Source organism: Cryptomeria japonica, chromosome 8 (assembly GCF_030272615.1).
Source record: "Cryptomeria japonica chromosome 8, Sugi_1.0, whole genome shotgun sequence".
Classification (NCBI taxonomy): Eukaryota; Viridiplantae; Streptophyta; class Pinopsida; order Cupressales; family Cupressaceae; genus Cryptomeria; species Cryptomeria japonica.
Genome location: NC_081412.1, coordinates 447512958 through 447534081, shown reverse-complemented (window position 1 = coordinate 447534081; position 21124 = coordinate 447512958).

Here is a 21124-nt window from a genome sequence, read left to right as displayed (position 1 = left end):
AGATGGTATACTGAGTTAATACACACATATGGGAAACATGTTACAAAGCTCGAGGAACAAAAAACTGTTAACACATTGGAAAATGCACTTATATATTTTATATGATTTTGAGGACATCTATCCAATGAAATAATTTTGTATGGTTATTCATTTAATGAATCATGTTTGTAAGATCGAAGTATGAACAAGATCGTCGTTACAAGAGATCTATTTATACAGCATGAATTGAGGATCAAATATATGTGTGTGAAGCAAGACATATGTGAAAAGCAAAATCATGGGAAAGCACTGAGTGTTATGACTGTTACGATTGACAGAGATACACAGAGGTCACCGAGAAGGATTTCAGAGAACAGCCAAGGAACAGAGTAAAAAGAAAGGTTTACCGAGTTAATTTATGGTTTACCGAGGTATGCTATAAGCAAGGTAATTTCATTTTGAGCACATAGAAACTGCTATAACATTTCAGATGTGAAGGTGCAGATATTTTGTAATATTTTGAGTTGTAAGAGAAACCTTTAACAGGGTAAAAGACTAACAAAGTCTATAAATTGTAAAGCCTTTAACCAGGTGCATCATTTAAAATAAGTGTTGTAAAATCCTTTAGCAAGGTAGATCTAAAGATCTTGATACTCCTAACAGGGTAAGCTATCAGAAATATCTAAACATGTAGCTCTAACCAAGCAACCTTTATTATTGCAATAGTGAAGTTGTGGGTTCTATCCCCACCGCAGTTTTTCTCTCTAACCAAGAGTTTCTGCGTAACCAAAATATATGTGTTATGGAGTGAATCATGTATGATTTTTATTTATTTGTTTTAGCATTATATTATGTTACAACAATTTACAGTTTATGCTTAACAATAAAGTTATTGTTGAAGAAAAGATTTGAAGTACTGATTCACCCCTCCCCTCTTAGTACATTAGCTTTCCATATTGGGCCTAACACCATCTATCGATTCCATCTCTCCATCTATTTCTACCAACATCTTCTTGAACACACCACGGGAGTGCCAGGGGGAGGTTAATCAGTCTAGGCCTTAAAATACTTTTCTTCTTATCATTTGAGCTTCAAACCACAACTAACTAATTATTGCAATTATAAAATATGAAAGCACAAAACACGATAAACACATGAACACTAGATTTATCTGGAAACTCCTAAATAGGGAAAAACCACAATGAGAATCACACTCACAATATGAATAACTAATTACAATGTTTTAGGCTCAAGGACAAGGAGCTAGCTACACCTAAAAGGACTTGCAAGACTAAGGCACACAACCTTAGGGAAAGATACAAAGGATTGTACAAGCTTCCAAAAGGAACACACCTTCTTTTGATAAGTAGAAGGAATAGATGAATTGAAATGAACAAGATCTCCTAATCATGAAATTGTCCTTGAACCACTGTGTCAACTGACCAATATCATGGTAAACACATTTGACATCAAAAACTATCTTAGAATACTATCACACTAAAAATATCATCATCAAAGTTCTTCACAAACTGACTATTAGACCAAATTTGCTTTCATATCATTCACATCCACTCCACATCAATTCAAGCACATTCAATACCTCAATTCATACATCCACACATCTATATATACAATATCATTCATTAAAATCATCAACTAGGTCATCCATAGCCAAAAAATATAAATTTACATAAATTAGGCCATCCAGACCAATAAGACCAAATTTGGTACACTCCAAGAGATAAAGGGGACCCAAACACATCACAACTAATCCTCTTAAAACACTTCCAATGAACCACACATGCTAACACACACTCCAAATTTGACATCAAATAAAACATGTAGATAAACAACAAAGTACACTAAACAGAGGTCCAAAAACAATCTCCAATGCAAAATACACATTGTGGGTCTACACACACCATGGTGAGACCCATAAAAGTATCTAAAATCAACTTCTAATGTATATCTAGACCAAAAAAGCATGATCCAGATAAGATACACCACCTTAATGAGCTGGAAACCAAACCAATTGACTGTATTTTACATAGATCAACATAACTCCACTTGCCAATCAAACTAGCACTAGAAATTCAAAATGAAACACTGCACAAACCAAATGAACATGTCCTCCAAGAAACAACACTTGAGCACATATATTAGATAACTACCAAGAATTCCTTGGATTAGTTTTGGTAGACACCTCACAGTCAAAAGTAGCAACAACTAACTCTCATATCTAAGCGGTAGATGACCTAAAAATCTAATAGTGCAAAATACATAGATCATAAACATTATATCTAGAACCATGATTCATATCCTTCAAAAACTAAAGGAATACAAAGCATTCTTCCACTAGGATGTTTAATACTCTTTCCTATACATAAATACTATTTCCTACTTATTTAAACTTCCCCTATACAAACCTTCTGAAAACACCTCAACATCACCACTTAAGCACACAAAAAGATCAAAAAACTCACTTCCGAACCATAGTGACATCAATGACAACACAACTCAAGTTTCTAACATTCTCCTCCTTTGTCATTAATGGAAACATTTATACCACCAAAAAAATATTACACTTTATATCTCTCTCTCTCTCTTAATAGTATCTCTCTCCTCCTGTGACATCAAGGAAAATGATGCAGGAGCATCCCTGGTTCTTGACAATCTTGCATCAACCAAAAACATTTTCTTTTTGTTTGTTCCTATTTTGTAGTTTCAGCAATTTCATTCTAAGTTTCTTGGAATCTTCTCACCGAATCTTGTGGAGCTAGATTTTGATTATGGACATGTTCATATACCTTATCCTAAGTCTGTAGGACATTTGGGTCTTTTTTTGGAAAGTTATTGCTTCCAGAATCTGAGACAGATTTCTAGCTTAGAACACCAGAACCGCTTGGACCTATTTGGCTATTGGCGGATCTTGTAGATAATTTTCATAGCTTGTGGAGATTCAGTTCATTGTTTCCAATGTTCCTTAGCATGTGGCTGACCTTCCCTTAGGTCTGCACTTCATGCCATGAATTTTTAAAAAGGATCTCTTTGGCAGAGGCCAACCTTGTTGTTCTACATGTTTCATTCTATTCATCGGATTTTTTCCATCTTGGGCTGACACAAATCATTCTTGATCATATAAATCAATATATTCAAGCATGTAGTAATCAATTTTCAAAACATAAGAGAATAATCCTGAGTTTAGGAGGTCTAGAGCTAGCTCGTATTCTTTCTTGAGCCCAAATGTTGCATAACACGCATTTTTTTTACTCAAGCCTCTGAGCCGAATCTTTTGAGCCCACATGTTGCTAGCAGTTTGTAATTGATTTTCATTAGATTTTGTTTTTGCATTGCCTCCATCACATTGAGTTGTTTCTACTGTGTAACTCTTGTTGCATGGTCCAAACTATTCTCTTTGAGGATTCTCTCACCGTGACTGCACCAAAAAAATGTCACACTACAACAAACAATATTTGACATCAAGAAAAAAGGGCACACTACAACAAACAAAAATTACTATGCTAAACTCTCTCCCCTTTTCTGATTACTAAAACACTCCACCTACAATACACTTTCCTGCAACAACACACCAGATTGATCACCCTAAGAGTAGTAACCAAATCATTCTAGGAGACAAAGGATGAACTTTAAATCTCCCCCTAGACATATGCACCACCTAAATGCATCTAGTTTGAAGGAGGGGCAATAACCCCTAACTTCTACTAATCCTACTCAATGGTATCCTTCATCAAAGCCTTCGTAAAAATATTTGCAATATGTTCCTTAGTGGGCACATATTCTAATCTAACTTCTTTCTCTACAACCTTCTCTCTTATGAAATGATATTGGAATGAAATGTGTTTAGTTAATAAGATTCTTTGAATGTTAATTTTATTTGTAATATCACACATAATAGGAATTGCCTCATCATACTTCACTTTGAAAGCTCTAAAAGTTTCTTTCATCCACATGACTTGACTACAACAAGGTGTTATTGCAATGTATTTTCCCTTTGTAGTAGATAAATATATTGAATCCTATTTCTTACTCAACCAAAAGACCAATCTATCCCCCAAGAAAAATGCACCACCACTTGTACTTCTCTTGTCATCAACACATCTGGCCCAATCAGCATCTATTTATGATTTCAAAATAAAATCATCATCATTTTTGTATAAATATCAATTTCCCAAGATTCGCAAATAGCTATAAACCTTCACAATAGAGAATATGATATTTCATCATCAATAGATGAATCATATTGAGATTGAGATGCATGTACAATGCACATAAGCTTGCATATATAGGCAATTACTAGAATGCAAACACCAATGAGGTGCAAGGGTAGGAACAACTACTTGCCAACTAATGGAAAAATTAGCTAAATGTAGGTACAAAATAAATATTATTAAACCTTACCTAACACCTAGGAAATGATAATTTGCCTAAGTAAACTTAAGCATGCGAGTAAATATTAATTTATTCCAACATCCCCCCTTAAGCACGCAACTTAGGGAGAAGACTATTATACAAACATGCAAGATGGGTCTCGACTACTAGGCCATGTTAGGTATCCATGTACAAATGAAAATTTAATGCAATGAAATGAATCTCTCATAAAGTATAGAAAAAAGAGAAAACCACATGGGAAAAAAATCCTCTCCAAAAGAGAGAAAACAAATAAGAAAATCATCAATGCATGAAGAACTCAAGACCCCTCAAGGACTACATGCATCATGTATATAAAATCAAATATCTCCCCATAATGAACAATGTTCTACAAAAATGGTGAGTTCTTGAAGGAAAAACATAGTTCAATGCCAACAAATAACATTTCTCCCTTTGGGAAGAAGATACACCAAGTACAATTGTAGGAATGCTTCCCATTTTGGATAGGAATTAGGAAGTGGAATCCAAATGTAGAATGATAATATCTCTAAAATCTACTCATATGTCACAATTTCCTTGGAAGATGATATCGTGAACCAATTGGATGCACACCTAATCATAAGGGAAGGTGACAAACAAGGAACCAATGGAAACTGATTAGGAACAAGATCGACAGACAAAGATGAAGTGACAACATTGGTGACACAACAATCATCAAATAAGAGAGATGCCTCTAAAAACTGAATAGGAGTCTCCAAACTCGAAGAAGCCATCACATACTCATGATCAAACTAAACCATGAAATGTGACAAATCAAGCAAAGGAGGAGACTCGTGAATTTCAATCTCCAAAGACAATGTAGAAAAATCTCCAAATATGATGAAATTGTCATAAAAGAGAAGAGAAATCCCCTCAAATGTGTCCCCCAAATCTGAAATGTGAGACTCCACAAACAAAGTACCAATGTATGGCAAGTAAGAATCCCAACTAGGAAGACAAAAATAATGTTGTAAATCAGGAATGATAGAAGTCTCAAGTGAAATCTAATCAACTATCTTTGAAGCATAATCAAGAACCTCTAAAGTATCTACAATCTCATTTGAAGTCTCCAAATCCTCCAAAGGATCACAATCATGGGTTATCTACTCTAAAGAATGAAAAATAACATTAGAGTTGGAAATATAAACCTTGAGAGATGGTGGAGTATCATGATCACCATATGTCTCTCGAATGTGAGTGCAAAGAGCATGAGGAAATTCAAAGTTAATAAGTGACTCGAAAATGTCATCATTTATATTTTCAAAAATAACTCTAAAAAATCTAGCCCTAAAACCTTTCCAAATAATATACTCACAAGGTGTGCTAGGACAAGGAAATTCATTTTATAATATGACAATAATTGACACTCACTAAGATGGGTGAGGATAAATTACTCCACTACCTATAGTTCCCCCTCTCCAAAGTAATTAAAAAACCCATTATAATGATAATTTTTCACAAAAGCAGAAATAGTGTCATAAAAAAAAAGGTTTATCCAAAGGATAAAACATGATTTTGTAGCAAAATAGATATGTCAATTGGTGAATTATTAACACCAATGACCCAACAAGTCTTGGCACCAAAGTTGAGTTTCACATAAACACATTCACCAAGCGCTAAGGCTCAAGCCACATCAAACCCCATGCGATGAGGCAATGCCTAAATGGATCTACCTGCATATAGCTACAACCAACCTAGATAATATGGACTGCACTATAAATATAAATTCCTCTAATAAATATACAATAAAAAATAGTTTGGAGATGGGTATTAGATCACACACTATGCAAGTTGCCAAAAACGTGAACCATGACTAGCACTTGTTCAATACACAAATACAGTGAGAAGAGGGGGTTGAATTAGTTTATACAAAAACTAAAACCATTTTCAAACTTCACAAGAAATTAAACATATAATGTAGAAGAATGAAAAGATCAATAACACATCACAAAACACCAAGATATATGTGGAAAACCCAGGATGGGAAAAACCATGGTGAGAAAAATGGTCCAAATCCACCCTCACAAATGTTTCAGATGATTACAATGAGTTTGAAGGCACCAACCTTCAGGAGACACCATTCCCCTACACTAACATGCAAGACTAAAATCTTAAAGTAATACAATGAATAATTATACACCTTCAATAGTTATGCTCTGCTTCTTTAGAAAATTGTTTCACCCTCTTTCATCTCTGCAACTCTCTCTTCTTCTCAGTCCATCATTCATCAACAACACTTGCACTAACCTTTGTCGACATACATATATTCTGCATTCACCTCCATAAGGTCAGCCCAATCATAGATCATCACAGATCAAACAAAAAATAGTTTGCATTGATTATACAAAACATGATCAATACAATTTTCTATGTTGCATTAGAATCATCCATTTAATCGATTTTCACTTTGTTCTTATCATCTCCAATTTGTAACTATTAAAAATAAATTTAACAGTTGGCAATTCAAGTTTCCAGAAGCTCTATTAACATGCCAAACTGAATTCTTCAATATCTTTAAACTTGGACCATCGATTTGCTTCATTTGACCAAAAAGACTTGGTCAATGTTGTCATTGTGGCAGTTCCACACACCACATCAACCATTCACCTTTTCTTCTTTATTGCAATATCTCAAAGGGCCCAATGATCAACATGGTCAAACATGTGAAACTATGATAGCTTCCCTTTTCATTGCTATGTAGCAAGGGCTTGGTTAACAGTGTGTGTTGACCAATGAAATAGCAAAAACCACTTTCTCTTCTCTCTGCGAACTTATTTGTTACTACATCATAGATCTAATTGTGGTGGGGTAGGTTGATCCCAAAAGGCTCACACCTAAAAGGGCAACTAGGAAGTTTCATAGAAGTGGGACAAGTTGCGCTCTGTGAAACAACCTCTGGAGTTTTAGAAGTCGACTCTTCATGTAGGGGTTGAGGAAAAGGAAGAAGAAAATCCTTCACATACAAACTAAACTAATGAGAGGTGATTCACCACAACAAAGCTTAGATTAAGAAAATGGCTTATGGTGGTTCAGCTAGGAATGTATGGGATAGTATTCATAGAGATTTAATCATTATTGATCAAATATTTATACCCCTATTGAAAAGACACGATGCACCATAGACCCTTCATTGTTAGTTGAGAGAAAAAAATGTGCAAAGGTCACAAGGCATAGGGCATGATATTCAAATCCCGACTGTGGGAAGCACCTCCAAGTGTTTAAATAAAGGCATAAATTCCTAAGGAATGCTAATTATTTTATGCTTAAGAACATGATACAAGAAGAACACTCCAACAAAAAGACCCCAAGAATGGTTTCTTTCTTCTTAATTGAAACAAACACTATAAGGGTTCAATACAGATCTTTTAGCCTCCAAAGAAAAATTTCCTAAGGAGCGGGCTGCGAAGGGTACAATTCATCTTTTATTTTAGATGTTTTATGAAGAGAACATGGCCCTCATGGACATAAATGCACCTAATTAAACAAAAAACAATCACACCCCCATAAGAAAATTGGACCATATTCAAAAGAAATTAGCACAGGACACTTTGATTAACAAGAAGAAAAAGGTCACATGGGCACAACTTACATAATTCATTAAGAGCAAAAATGCCAAGGCTAGAGAATAAGTTCCAGAAAATAGATGACATTATATATGTAGACATCTAAAAATGGTCAATGCTTGCGGAGTCATACTTTAACATTTGCGCATTGCCTTATTTTAGGGTTTTTGCGTCGCATTAACATTTCTTCCATGTTGCGCACTTGGTCTTTATCGTTTGCGAGCATCGAGTCCTTCTTCTGCATTCCTCATTTTTCTCACTTTTGAATTAGGTCTTGTCGATAACAATTTTCAGTCATGATTTTGGTTGATCCTTATCAACTTGTCAATCTTGTCATTTTGCGATCAATTTGTCATCGATCATCGTCCTTCTCAATCATATCAATTTGGATCAATTAGTCATTGTTCCTCGTCAATTGGCGTATTTATCAATCAAATCATTTATCAGCATTGATCCTCTACCAATTAAAATCATGATTGAATCGACATCAATTATCTTTTGTCAAGACCTAATTGTCGTCCTTGCATTTCTAATTCATCTTCTAGGATTTTATGATTTATTCATTTAATCTTGATTGTCATTTTCCCTCTAGGTTAAATAATTTATTTATTTATCCTAAGTCTTCTTGTCACAATTAAATATTTATTTAGTTGGCTAATTAATTCCCCCTCTTCTTGTGAATTAATTAATGAATGAAAAATTGTTAATTAATTCACCTAATTTTCTAAATTCATCAATTTCTAATTTCCTAATTTCCAATTCATTAATTTCCACCTCATTTTCTAATTTGTCAAATTCAATTTCCACCTAATTAATTTCTCTCTAGTCTCTCCCTATTTTTGTGCTTCGGTGGAAGCATGAATTTCTCATGCGTCATACTATTGGCATAGCAAGATGTCATAAGATTCTAGTTCTCTAACCTTTGCATTGGCAATATGTCATAATTCATGACATAGAAGGTGTCATAACCTTCTTCTTTCCACTCAATTTTTCCATTTTGAAATCAATTGCCTCTAATATCAATTTCATGCTAATCTTGTCTTTTCTCCAATTTATCTATAAATTGGATGAATTTCTTCAATCAAAGGGCCGAATCAATCACGCTTCTAGTATCCTTACATTGTCATCTTGTCTTGTCAATCTTGCTTTCATATTATGCTTATGTACTTGTAGGTGAGATCCACAAAACAAAGCCATTTGAAGGAGAAAGAAGGACAATGGAGAATTCTTGAGGAGACATTTCACATTTGTGATGGTTTGCATTTGAATTGAATGTCTTGTTTTTCATATATCTCTATTGAATGTAATTAGGATTTATCATTGCAATTGAGTTTTCGTGATTGAACTAGGCTAATTTCTTATTGCTTTGATGATTTCCACATTTCCTATCTACATAAATTGGTGAACCCGACGTGAACTTAACCCCTTAACTATGTTTTTGAGTGCTTTTGAGCTGATTTGCAGGTGAAAAATCAAGAAACAGGGTGCCTCAGAGCTTTCTGGACACTTTTGTGCCTGTGTCAAAGCATTCTGTGCTTGTGTGGGTGCCTTTGCACCTATGTAAGGTGTTTTGCACCTATGTAAGGTACACAGGCACAACTTGATGGGTTTTGTGCCTATGTTGAGGCATTCTGCGCTTGTGTAAAAAAAAAAAAAAAAAACCTGCGCTTGTGTAAGTTATCCTGTGCTTGTGTAATCAATCCTGCACCTATGTAAGGTATCCTATGCCTGTGTAATCCCGCGCCTGTGTAAGAAATCTTGCACCTGTGTAAGCAATCCTGCGCCTGTGTAAGGTATCCTGCGCCTGTGTAAGAAATTTTGCGCCTGTGTAAGACATTCTCCGCCTGTGTAAGTCCAAAAACAGGAGTAAAACCAGTATTTTACTTGCAAAGTACTTTATTTTGCATTCTGTTCTGGTATTCTGGTTTTCTTTGGTATCGATTCTTTGTGCAGCACCTTGGCATTACGTGGGATGAAGACTAAGAATTAAACTACTAACAAATCTTATGCAAGTTGCCTTATATTCCAACCAAACTTTGTGTTTGTGATTTTTAATTAGGCACCTAGTATGATTGCTAAGTAGGATGGAATGAACATGTGTTTGTTTTGATTGTCAAGTTTGACATTGGAGTAGGAGAGTATGCTCTCATCCTTCTTAGGGTGATCAGAAATCCAGATCTTCAATACCATTCTCATGGCTCAGATTGTTTGTTACCTTTAGAGGGTCTGCCTTCCCAACCATTTTCTTTCTTTTGCAAGAAAGTGACAATTGTGAGAAGGGAACGACCCAAAGTGAGTACAGCTAGAGTACCTTGGCATTCTAACTCACTATAAATAAATACCTGATGGGCGAAAGCTTTGAAGGAAGGGTTACGTGGGAATTGTAGTTACTTGGGAAGTGATGACCCTTGGACTCTTTCTCATATCAACATCTAAGTAGGGCCTCAAGGTCTAAATCATGCTTGCGCGACTACATTTGTTTGGTATCTTGGTGGGCTTATGTCTCAATCATGCTTGCGTGACACCAAGGAGTAACGCTTAACAGAAATCCTTATTACACACCTTGTATTTAGAGGCCAAAAATCCTTCTAGTTGCTTGAGAAGGAGGAGTTTGGATACTTGGAAGAGATATTAAGTTTGCCATGGGGAGATTTCCATGGGGACTGATGCTTGGCTGCCCTAAGAAGTGAGTGCCATGGAGGGGAGCCCGTGGGGTCAAGCATCTATGTATTCTCCTTGAATCTCATAACGAGTCTACCTCTCAAGTACCTACTATCTTTACCTACCATGAGAAATGTGTGAATGAGCATGATTGTCTTGAGTCTAAGTTAAAATATCTTGTCTTCTTTGCTTGTCAAAAGTTGAGTTGTGTCTCATTTCAAAAAAAAGACAAATTGATTCAAAACAAGGTTAAACATAAGAGTATTTCATTCAACAAATTTTAAAACACCTTCAAACATGGTTCTCAAACATTTTTCAAAATCTTGTCTCAACATTCATGTCACTTAGATTTAGGTCCTCCATTGTCCATACTTAGGGCTTAGAGCATCATTCTTGCATTCCACTTGGTCCATTTCATTTAGGTGTCCATTTGCATGTCCTTATTAGGTTTTCATTTAGGTGTTCCCTTGCATGTCATTATTAGGTCCTCACTTAGGTGTCATATTGCATGTCCAACATTAGGTTCATCCTAGGTTTGCATTTTGCAAGTTCATTGTCAACCACCAAGGTTAGGTTTCACCTAGGTCATACTCCTTTGCATATCAATAAGGGTCATTCATTTGCATGTGTCCTTTAGCATTAGAGTAATACCATTTCATAATTCAACCTTAGGTTTTGTCTTAGGTTGACATTGTCATACATTTGCATTTGCATCTTTGTCCTCATAACATTAGGTTACATTTGCATACCCTAGGTCTCTTCATCAAGCTTAGGTCATTATCATATCATATTAGGGTCATTTTCATAGTAATTGTCCCTTTGCATATAGTGTCAAAACTAGGTTTTGTCATACTTGAGTAATGCAAATCTTTGATAAACCCTAAGTTATTGTTAGGAAGTCTTGACCTTATCAAACTTTTGTCTTTTTGTCATCAATTTCATTTGGTCAAACCTAGCTTAGTATCCAAGCATATAGGTGAGATGTTGTCAATTTGTCCTATTGTCACTTGGTCCTTTTGTCCTTTGAGGTTTAGACATCATTTCAATTTCCTAAGGGTCTCATTTTTAGAATTGCATTCATGAGTTTGTCAAAATCTTGAAAAACAACAAAAACATTAAGTTGCATTGTCATCCTTTTAGGTTGCATTTGTCAATCCCATTAGTTGCATTGCATAGTGACATGTTTGTTGAAATGAGATCTCAACCTTCTTACGAAGCCATGTCATCACAATTGAGCAATCAATAATGTCAATCCAATCTCTACATGTCTCAGAACTTGGATCAAACTTATCATGATGATGTAAATGTCCAAATACAAAAACTAGAGGAGAAACTAGCTCAAGAAAATGAGATTTTGGAACAAAGAGTGAAAAACAGTGAGAAGAATAGATCACAAATGTCCAAAATGTTTCAAAAATTTCCAGGTCAAAATCCAAAGATTGAGCCAATTGATGTAAGATCTCTTCTTGAACGATCATACATACTAGCTCTCCTCTCCCAAATAGAGATGATGAAACAATTTCAAGAAAAGAGACAACATCAATTTCAACATTATGTGCCTCCACAACAAGAACAAGAAGGTGTTTACTATGAATCAGATTTTCAACCAATACAACCAATGGTTCAACCAATTGTTCAACATATACAACCAATACAACCAATGGTCCAATTTCAACAATATATCCAACCAACTATACAATGTCCACAAATGGTTCAACCAATGGTGGAATATCAATGTCAACAACCACAACCAAACATTCAAAAACAAAGGTTGCAGCACACACCAACCCAAGTTTCAAACATGTCAGAACAATTGAACCAAGTCCAATATCAAAACATGACATCAGATCAGAACCAACTCCTTGCCAAACAAGTTCAAATTCCAGATAAAACAATGTCAAAACCTTGAAAGAAAGGTGGCTTTATTGCAATGATCTTAAGGAAACTACCAAGTGAGTTCTTTGAGGAAGATCAAGATAATACAATTATGTCTAGCAATGCCTCATCCCCCCACAAACAAATGGACTCTCCAGTGGCATCTATCCCTACACCTTTAGAAGTTTCACAAGAACCTTCTATATTGTCCTCATCAAACAATACACCCAAGGATGCAATTATCCAAGGGCTATCCATAATTGATTGCCACGATAATCCAATTCATGAAGCACATCCTTGTCATGTTTCAGAAATACAAGACCCAATGCAACCATGCACTTTATTGCCATTACCTGTTTTAGAGGACCCCATTCGAAGTCCCTCTTCCTCATGTTCAAGCATTGATTCCTTGCCAGAATCCATCACAAATGTTCAAAGTGCATTTCCTTCATGCCAAAGCATTAATCCCTTGTCAGAATCCCTCATGCATATCCAAAGTCCAACCCCATGTCAAGAGGATAATTTAGAGCATGAAGAAACATGTCTTGAAACAGATCAAGATCAAGATCCTGAAACCTTATCATCCCATCAAATTGTTGACCAAGACCCCATCTTCCCAGACACTCATGATGATTCCCCTATTCTTGTCCATCCTATACAAAGTCCTATTGACACTCCATTCCCTGAGAAAGATCAAGATATCCCAGTCCATCCAATCCCAAACAATCCCCTTCCATTTCATGAAAACAATGTCCTTTCAAATCCTATTGACATTCCACTTCCTAAGAAATATCAAGATATCCCTTCCATCAATTCTGATGATCCCATTAAAAGTCAAGAGAAAAGCACCTTTAAAGAGAATTCCAATGATCTTCCTCCTTGTCAAGATCAAATTATTCCTTTAAATCCTCCACAAGATCCTTTTGTTCCTCCATCTCCTAGTCTTAATGCTCCATATACACTCCAAGATCTCATTCCTTTTGATGATCCCATTATTTATCCCATTCCATCTCTTGAAGAGCCTATCATTGAACCATGTCCACTACACAATCCTAGTCCCCCTCATGATCCTAATCCCCCTCGTGATTCTAATGTGTCAGTGCAAGATGTTCATGAACCCTCGACATGCATAATGGGTTCTTCCACTTTGGTGCAATCTAATCCACTTCAAGATCTCATTATTTCTCTCATATCATATCCACCTCATAATGGACTCGCATCTTCTTCCCAAAGAAAAGAGTATCCTACAAGTCAAGATATTCATAAAGGCAAAGGAGTAGATCTCCATAGGCAAGCATCCCTTCATGTTAAAGAAAATATTAAGGGTCATGAAATTCCTCAAGACGTGGGTACCCCTACTAAATCCAATATCCCTCCATCAAAATCAAAACATACACCTTCCCCATCATACCTTCCATCCATATTAGGTCCTTATATCCCTTCCTCCTCTATGCAAGGTCAGCAAAGGCACACATCCTTGAGTAAATTTCATCAATCCAAAAGAACTCCATTTCATTCATATCCATCCATGCATTCCTTTCCCCCTCCAAGCAATTTGGATGCCAAGTATAAACGTCATAAGTCTAGCAATCCACATGTATTCAAGGATCAACATGTCCAATCTAATCAACATGTCAAAACAAAGAACAATATGATCTATAAAGAAAAAGAAATATCCAAAAGGCCTCAAAGGCCCACTGAGAAAAATAAAGCAAAGTCAAAATATATATGGGTTCCTAAATCCCTTGTGCAAGCAATGCACTCCAAGGAACCACAAAAGCATGAAAAATCAAAAACCATGTGGACCCTAAGCGGCTCCTTGAAGCACAAAATCCAAAAGAAACATCCAACTTTGCATCCAAAATTGCTATTCCTCCATCCAAACCTCTCAAATCTATTCCTCCATCACCTTCATCATCCATTTTGAGCTCTTATGTCCCAAAATCCCAAGCTATTTCTCCATCCAAATCTCACAATCTGAGATCTATTTTTCCTCCATTAGTCCATCACCCCTCAAGGTGTGTGCCAATGTTGATCTTGCCTTCATTTCTATCCACTTAAGCACAGTTCTTCCAATACCCTATCTATTATCCAATGCATATTTTCCATCCTTCCATCCCTCTGGTCCAATCCTTTGCATAAATCCTTGCCTTAGTTTCATCTTATTTTCCATGTCCTTACCCTACCAACGTCTTTGAGCATACTTTTAAAGGTCATGGTCCATTTTTTTTTCAAGGATACTATCCAAACAAAAAGACGCTTGAGTCCTTCTTCCATCCCCTATCATGTATCCATCTTCTATTGAAAAAGTCAAAATAAAAAAGAAAAAAGTGAGAAAAAAAAAAAGAAAAAAAAAAAAGTAAAGCAAAAATAATTCATCCATTGGTGAAAACCTGGCAAACAGGCGCCTTGGGCAAGTACCGTGATGAAAACCTGGCAAACAGGCATCATGCGTAATTTATGAACTTCTTGCACACCGTACTTGGGGACAAGTTTTATCCTATCATATCCTTTTGTTCTTCATTGTTCCATTATCCTATCGAACCCCCGTCATTACCCTTCATATCCTATTGTCCCTCATGTCCAATTTCCCCTTTCCACCTTTGATCTTAACAAGGTTGAGGATTGTCATGAGCATCATGCATCTGGTTTGCAACTTTTAGTCTATCATAGCTTTTGGTCTTTATCCATTTGCTTATTACAACCTTTCATCCATATTCCCTGTCTTATTGCAACTTTCTACCACTATCCCGTATCCTATCCCAACCTTCAGTCCATGTCCCTTATCCATTCTTGGTATTGCTTATCCTATACATATCTTATCACTATCCATACACTCTTTTTCTATCCCTTGATCTTGATCTGACATAAGGACGCAAAATTTAAACATGGATTCAAAAACCTCTTGACATGTCCCTCATGCCATGTTCCTGCTTTACATTGTCATATCCAGTCTCTTGTCCCATCATGCAATAGCCCTTGAAAATTGCATCTATATTGTCTCCATGATAAAAGGCCTTTGTCTTCCCTCTATCCACCATCATTTCAGAAAGCCTATTTATTCACCTGTCATATTCCTTGCCTTGCTAGACAATGGGGGCAAAATAATAAAAAATCACATAATGTCCTGAAAAAAAATCATAAAAAATCACATAATGTCCTGAAAAAAAATCATAAAAAATCAAATAATGTCCTGAAAAAAATCATTAAAAAATCACATAATGTCCTGAAAAAAAAAATCCCTAAAAATCAAATAATGTCCTGAAAAAAAAAAATTCCCTAAAAGGTCAAATAAAGTCCTGAAAAAAATGAACACAAAAAAAAATTGTAAAAACTCGAAAAGCAAAACACAAAATATCCCCTTTGTGCATAGACAGATCGCTGAGCATACATCCAACAGCAATCAATCACACACTGCGCTTTACTGAAATCACACATTAACAGATGAACTTTTCAATCAAACCAGACATTCAAACTGATCACAATTGTCATATCAATCAATCAACATTAATATCATTTGTCCTTGTTACTACTATCATGGGTCTTATACAGGGTGTGGTATACTCGAAACCAGACTGTGTCCTGTCTTATACAGGGTACCACATTCCCTGGAACCAGACAGCATGGTCATTCTTGTTTTCCACTTTTGACAATGATGATCAGACTGTTTGTTTGCCTTGGTTGAATTTGTGCATCTTATCTTTTTACTAATTGATCTTTGGCTTCAATCATGTTCCTATGTTGCTCGATGATGTCACTGAGTGATTTAGAGTGACCGGGATGGATCATGGTCCCTTTCCTTTTTTGTTGTGTTTGTTGTTTGTGGAATGTTTGTCACAAACTGGGGCAACTATATCATTGAGTGTCTGTGATAAGTACGTTCACTTTGTGAACGCCGCACAGACCTCGACCCTTGATGTATGCACCCTAGGATGCTTCACTCATTCCTTGTGTGCAATGTGTCTGTCTTTTGCAAATGGGGTTGCATTTTAGCTCTGGCCTTCAATGCCATGATGCTCTGCATCCTCTTTGCTACATTAAATAAAGGTTCTCCCCTACTTCTGTGCATTTGTGAAAGCAAGTTTTTCTTCATCTCTAACTGTCCTTTGTCTAATTTCTTCTTACTAACATTTCTTCCATCAGTCTTGGCAGTCCGTTCGATCCTATCATTTTCTATCATTTTTATCGATGAATTGGCCTCTTTTCTAGATGTTTCCAACCAATTCCTCGAGGGGGCATGCATATGTCATTGTCATTTTCATTATTGTTCTTTGAAACAATGCTTAAAATCGCATTGTCTCAAAGAGGGGCAAAATGTAGACATCTAAAAATGGTCAATGCTTGCGGAGTCATACTTTAACATTTGCGCATTGCCTTATTTTAGGGTTTTTGCGTCACATTAACATTTCTTCCATGTTACGCACTTGGTCTTTATCATTTGTGAGCATCAAGTCCTTCTGCATTCCTCATTTTTCTCGCTTTCAAATTAGGTCTTGTCGATAACAATTTTCAGTCATGATTTTGGTTGATCCTTATCAACTTGTCAATCTTGTCATTTTGCGATCGATTTGTCATCGATCGTCGTCCTTACCAATCATATCAATTTGGATCAATTAGTCATTGTTCCTCGTCAATTGGTGCATTTATCAATCAAATCATTTATCAGCATTGATCCTCTGCCAATTAAAATCATGATTGAATCGACATCAATTATCTTTTTTCAAGACCTAATTGTCATCCTTGCATTTCTAATTCATCTTCTAGGATTTTATGATTTATTCATTTAATCTTGATTGTCATTTTCCCTCTAGGTTAAATAATTTATTTATTTATCCTAAGTCTTCTTGTCACAATTAAATATTTATTTAGTTGGCTAATTAATTCCCCCTCTTCTTGTGAATTAATTAATGAATGAAAAATTGTTAATTAATTCACCTAATTTTCTAAATTCATCAATTTCTAATTTCCTAATTTCCAATTCATTAATTTCCACCTCATTTTCTAATTTGTCAAATTCAATTTCCACCTAATTAATTTCTCTCTAGTCTCTCCCTATTTTTGTGCTTCGATGGAAGCATGAATTTCTCATGTGTCATACTATTGGCATAGCAATATGTCATAAGATTCTAGTTCTCTAACCTTTGCATTGGCAATATGTCATAATTCATGACATAGAAGGTGTCATAACCTTCTTCTTTCCACTCAATTTTGCCATTCTGAAATCAATTGCCTCTAATATCAATTTCATGCTAATCTTGTCTTTTCTCCAATTTATCTATAAATTGGATGAATTTCTTCAATCAAAGGGCCGAATCAATCACGCTTCTAGTATCCTTACGCTGTCATCTTGTCTTGTCAATCTTGCTTTCATATTATGCTTATGCACTTGTAGGTGAGATCCACAAAACAAAGCCATTTGAAGGAGAAAGAAGGACAATGGAGAATTCTTGAGGAGACATTTCACATTTGTGATGGTTTGCATTTGAATTGAATGTCTTGTTTTTCATATATCTCTATTGAATGTAATTAGGATTTATCATTGCAATTGAGTTTTCATGATTGAACTAGGCTAATTTCTTATTGCTTTGATTATTTCCACATTTCCTATCTACAATATACACCTCTAGTAGTAAAATTTAGTTCCTTAAGAAAAATAACTATGAATTTACAATTGTTTCTCAGCAAAAAACATGAGTTTCTAACTATCCACCCCCCCCCCCCCCTTTTTTTACAATATGAGCCCACAAGATTTATATACAATTTTGGTTCATTCCTCAAGAAGGATTGCCTTTGATCATAGTCCAATGATGTGCCAAATAATTTGGCATGAAGTCATTGATTTTCTTGTGCTGACGACAAGTGTGCTTCTTTTACTAGTTGTTTATAGGATGTGTGCCAACTATGGATGAAAAATTCAATCACATCGACCTTTTGAGGCCTCTTATGATTGCATGGGATAACTAAAAATATTCTTTCTAACACTTGTCGATCTTGTAGTTTGACTGTGAGAAATCATGTGATTGAGCATATTCTTGTAATATGCATTGCAGAATTTGTAAGGGTGTGGCCATCGTAGGACACATTTCACATGGGTGGACCTTTCTAAGGGAAATGCTTGCATAAGGAGCTAAAAGCTTGTATAATCCAACACATGTTTTGCATCTAAGGGTGCATGGCTTGAGACCCTGTTGAAGTGACTGCAATGTGAGAAAGAAAGTGGTGAGGCTATCTCATGTAGATGAGGTATACAGTTTTGGTGACTTTCAGGGGATCTCGGCTTGCTAGGAGAGAAACCTGGATCTTCTGGTTTCGTAGACCAGTGCCTTATCCATTAGGTGCTTGAACTGCTAGTTCCTTGCTAAGCTACTAGTTCTACAAATTCCATAAAGATAATTTTGATCCTTTCTCGAGCATGGGCATGTTTTCTTTTAACGAAACATTGGTAACAAGGCATAAAAATTTGATGATAATATAAGAAGATCCTTGCCAAGCTAACCCAAGGAAGAAAACAACTATACAGGAGATGCAAATAAACATCTCATGCATTGTAGCATTTCGTGGAAAAGAAAACAAACTAACTATTTACACTAACTAGAAAACTAAACCAAAATGAATACAAAGATCCATTTACAAGAAAACCAAAGTAGATACCCTTACAACCCAACTTTTTACATTTAATTGACTACTCTACATTATTTTGATCAAAGAAAGAAAATAGGTGAGCAGTTTCTTTTGTACATAACTTGTCAAAGACAAGTACATAACTATTCATTTTTTTCCCTTTTGACACCTTGTGAGATAACATCTCATTAACTTTTGAATGACTCCTTTCATGATTTGATGTGAGCATGAATTTTTCTGAGGGGTAAGCTACAGGTCTAGAACAATACATGATCGAGCACCCCCAAGTCTGTTTGAAAACTACTGCTATGAGGGCGTTGGGTGAATATTTTGTCACTAGTGTACTGAAGGAAAAATATATGTTTCACACACAACTATGATGAGAAAAAGTCTCTCCTTTTAGCAAGGGGGGGTTCCCTGATAAAACTTGATACTTCAACAACTAAAAATTAAATCATGGGGGTAAGCTTGGGGTGTATAATCCTTTTTTTTCAGAATTAACATTAATCCCTTTACTTGATACAATTTATACAATTTCCCTACAACAACCAACCAAACTTGTATACAACAATTTACTTCAATCTATATTAACATAAGTACAAAGTCTTACGTAAATAAAGATACTTTTTCCAATTTAAAAACTAAAGATATCTTGTATCCCAAATTCTTCAAGATAAGTTATTACAAACTTCAAAAGTAACCAGCAGTAGCCCAAAGTCTCTCATGTAATCATTGTACTACAATAAAGATCTAAATATGCAATATAACACAAAGTTTACATCCACACTTAGAAAATTCCTTCACTTACACAACACATACAAATGCCATCACGTAAATTAGGAACACATATAAGCAAATAACATAAGAACATCTACTCATAAGCCACAATACTTGCCTAACACAAAGTTTGGAGCATAAAATTGCTTTCTTTATTCACTTGATTAATTTCCACACAAGAGAACACAAAGTTTCACTTGAGACAAAAATTTGGCAGAGTTTTTTTTAGCTTGCAAAAGATAAAATATTACAAATGAGGCTCCTCCTTTTATAGGGAAAGAGTTGAGAAAAATGACCTATTCAACCACAAAGTTTAAAATATTCAGAACTTATGCATAAGATGAAAATGCATCTACATAAAAATTTGTAGTAAAATAAAAGGCAACTACATGAACCTAAACTAACTAGTGTCAAGAGGACACTTTATTCTTCATTTTCCTCATAATGAGTCTGGGCCTTCATAGGTGTAATGACCACAACTTCTTCAAAAGCTAGTGATTTGAACAAATTGTTGAAAAATTCACTATCCAAATGAATAACCACATTACCATATGTTTCATTGACCTACCTTTCTTTGGCATCAAAGTGATTAGCAACTACTAAAATAAATTTAAGATCATGTGTTGCAATTGGAAAGGAAGTACAGTGGTGTAGACCATTTGCTATGAGGTTGGTCATTTTGGTAGGAGCTTTTTTAACATGTTCCAAGAACTTGTTCACATCAATGTGTCCAATTTATGTGTCCCTGATAAGGTAAACATTGGTCTTGATAGAGCTCTTCAAGAACATATTGAGGTATTTCTAGTATTTGTACTTCATTTTCCTCCCTCCGAATTTACTCGGAGAAGGATCAGACATTTGCAAGAATATGTAACATTTTCATCATGGAAAACAACATTATCATCAGATTGCCAGCTTCAGAGACTTGGAACGATGTCCGAAAGACAAAATAACCCTTAGACAACAAAGGAAACAATTTTGACAAATCGGGTTTTAATACCCAATCTACACCAAAAGTGGGTCATACTAGAAGGTCGAGTTTTAAAACACAATCTGTTAATGTGTAGGTCAAAGGTTGCAGATCGGGTTTTAAAACCTGATCTGCCAATGAGAAAAACTTAGGTTGTAGGTAGGGTTTTAAAATCCAACCTGTAGGTGCACAACAAAAATAACAGGGTGAGTTTGCTCAGTGGACTGCAGGATGCTCAGAATGCCATGAC